Here is a 3504-nt window from a genome sequence, read left to right as displayed (position 1 = left end):
CTGATTTATAAAAAGATACAACAAAATTAAGAATCATACAAAATATCTATTTCAAAACAACATCAAAAACTGAGTGTATCTGACCATCCTCAGATCATAACAGAGCAAATGAGTAAGTGGAATAATTCATGCTATCCCATATTACTCAATGAACTGGCAACAGAACAAGCTAGTAAGGGCAGAAGAACTCTATCTTTTAAGAATTAGAACAGAGGGGCTCCAGAATCATCCGATACCTGCTCAATGTTGTACCTCTGGTTAGAAATGTACATGATGAGAACTCCAAGGATCTTCCAGATCCTTCCTTTAAGGTCTTGGTGGCCATAATAACCCTTGTGCTGAGTTACCCTCTGTACTAAGCAGTCATCTGCATATGTTCCTGTGTGTGTTCATGATAGCTATTCAAATCTTGGATCCTTGACAATCCTTAGAGCCACATGATATTTCTGCTGTAATTTCTCAGCTTCAGCCATTATGCAGTCAGTCCTACAAGGGATACCCTTGGCATACAAATGTCATCACTGACTGTACTAACTCAGGTTTGTTTAATGGAAAAGTTGATAAAATTGGTATCAACCTGGATGTGGTCAGGTGGGCTCAGCTCTCTGTTATATGGGAAGAACAAGCAGGCTAAGGATGTTGGGGGATGTCTCTTTCCTTGAGTGTACTGAGATTTTTCTTTTCTTTCTTTTTAGGTTTTAATCTATCCTTCTCTGTAAGCCTCTGATGTCAGAGACTAAGCATTTACTTTGTAGCCACATTCCTTCTTGCTTTCTTTTGAGTCCCCCTGTTCATGCCACACTCTCATTTCTTAGTCCTTCTTCTTTAAAACAACTTTTTCATTTGGCTTCCAGGACTTGACTTCCTTTAGACTCATTTTAACCATGTCTCTGGCTAATCTTCAGACTCCTTCCTTTATGCTTCTTTTTTATTTCTATCTCTCAGCATTCCCCACAGCTCCATTCTCAGTCTTTTTATTTTTTTTCCTAACTCTACTCATTGCACAGGAAATTGCATCCATTCTCAATAACTGCAATTAACATACATGCCCATGAGTCTCAAATTCTGTCTCTAACCAAGACCTTTCCTCTAACTCCAGACTGGTACATCTAAGTCCTCAGTGCATCACAAATCAGACAGAGTTCTATTGGAGAAGCAGAACCAGGAGACATACACTGCAGCAGTCAGTTGGCTTGTGGGATGGTGGGCCCTGATTAAGAAAGTGAGAAATCTGTAGGGCAGTCTGTCAGGAATGGGAGGCTGGAGCTCTCAGAAAAGGGCTCAAGTAATTATCCACAAGAGCCAATGACTTCCTATCACAGGGAAAAAGTTAAGGTGAGAAAATAAATGTTTGTTCCACAAATTAATTGATGTCTTTTATTTCCTTCCAATGGATTTTCTTTTTCTTTCTCTCTTTTTTTTTTAAGATTTTATTTATTTATTTGACAGAGATCAAAAGTAGGCAGAGAGGCAGTCAGAGAGAGAGAGGAGGAAGCAGGCTCCCCACTGAGCAGAGAGCCCGATGCAGGGCTCAATCCCAGGACCCTGGGATCATGACCTGAGCCAAAGGCAGAGGCTTTAACCCTCTGAGCCACCTAGGCGACCCCCTATGGATTTTCTTAACTGGGGAAAGAAACTAACTTACATGTGCAATATTTGCTCTGCACCATATAAATTAAATGTTTTAATTAATATGAAAAGTAGTATCTACTATTTATCAAGCACTTACTATGTGCCCGGTACTGTTCCAAGAACTTTAGGTATTATCACTGTCAAGTCTATGTCAACACTGTGAAGCATATTATCATGATTACCAGTTTTCACTTAAAAAAGCTGAGGCATGGAGAGATAAGCATCTTGCCTAAATTCACAGTTTATAAGTGACAGAGTCTGTATTTAAACCCAGGCACTCTGAGTTTAGTGCTTGTACTAAAATTTATTTACAGTGGGAAGGAACTACAATCTTTGTTTACAGGGATAAAGAAGCTAAGATAATGACACAATAATGACAGGGGGGAGGTTTAAAACAATCCAGAGCTTCCAATATAGTTACAGGTTGCAAAGGCACACACATTTACCCCTTAAAAACAAGTGAAATTTGCTAAGACAGACATAATTGTGCAAATTTTTTGTGGAAATAATTGGTAGCAAAAATGACCAAATAAACATTGATGGGCTATATAAATTGCTTGAAACATCTTAGAAAGAATGCTTTTACATGCTTGAATATCTCCAGTATTAAAACTGGGGAACCAATAGGTCACACCCAGCCTGTTGCCTGGGGTTTTTTAAATAAATTTTTTAATTGGAACATAGCTACTATTATTTGTTTACATATTGTCATATTGCCTATGGCTGCTTTCATGGTAGGAAACAAGGTTAAGTAGCTGTAGTAGAGACCATAAGACCTGCAAAACTGACAATAACTTTCATTTAGTCCTTTATAGAAAATGTTCGCTGACCAATGTGTAGAAGAAAGCCCTTAGAAATTATTATCGCAACAATATTGTAAATTATTATTGTAACAACTATTCTGCTTTCTTTCTTGTTCCAGTATCCAGCTGGCTTTGGGGTGAAGACAGAATTTGGCATGGGGTCATGAGAGCAAAAATGTCCCCCCAAAATACAAGCAGTCATGCCTTCTTACAGGTGCTTATGTTTAGGTAACAAATCTACTCAAAATCATTTAACACAAATTGAAAGGCAAACTTTGAGCTTTTAGAGCCCTCTGGGAATCATCTGTTTGATTCATTAGTTGTTAAACAGATGTCCTCACATTAGAATTTCAGGGTCCATAAAATGTGATAAGATCTGGGGATGCATCTAAAACAGAGACCATTAAAGACCAGCTCTCTTCATGTGAGTTTCTGTTAGCTCTTCTCCCCACCCCCTGGCCCCTACTTTGTCTCTTTCTTTGCTTGTTTTTGCTCCCCAGGTACTCACTGGTAAAAGTCCCATCAATTTTCTTACTGTTAACCTGCAAAAATTAACACTTCCAGATTCATGTATTTTATGGTTCAGAAACATTTAAAATACACAAATTTCAGATTATTAAAAATAGGATTTCTTGCAAGGTAAAATAGGAAGTTATTTAGAGAAAGTCTCTTTTACCTCGTAGTTTCAACATAAGATAGTATAAAATATTATAAAAGTAAGTGGGTTCTTGTTGATTTATATTCTTGTTATATGGTAAATACTTCACCAAGAAGTATTGTATAGTATGATTTCATAAGTGTGGGGAATTAATGGATATTAAATTATTTATCTGTTTTAAAATATTTTTGTAGTTTAAAAAGCAAAAAAAAAAAAAAGTCCTCTTCCCCACTGGCATCAGATTTATCCCTTTATTTATCTTATTATTTTATTTATCTTTATTTGAAACATCTATGGGAAGTCTATATATGAATATACAGTAACTAAACTGGAAATTTCTTCATTCATCAAACATTTTTTCAAAAATTTCAAAGTTATAAACTTTCTGCAAGTGACTGAGGATACAAAAAT

The 3504-nt window shown here is 36.5% G+C and overlaps 1 pseudogene; it reads right to left on the bottom strand.

The window, feature by feature from the left end:
* Positions 1–203: 203 nt before the first annotated feature.
* On the bottom strand, positions 204–795 carry LOC111143992 (annotated as a pseudogene).
* Between the last annotated feature and the right edge of the window lie 2709 nt (positions 796–3504).

Source organism: Enhydra lutris, unplaced genomic scaffold (assembly GCF_002288905.1).
Source record: "Enhydra lutris kenyoni isolate GAN:26980312 unplaced genomic scaffold, ASM228890v2 scaffoldscaffold10, whole genome shotgun sequence".
In the NCBI taxonomy this organism is placed as follows: Eukaryota; Metazoa; Chordata; class Mammalia; order Carnivora; family Mustelidae; genus Enhydra; species Enhydra lutris.
Note: the sequence above shows the minus strand (reverse complement) of the source record. Positions and strands in the feature narration are given on the sequence as shown.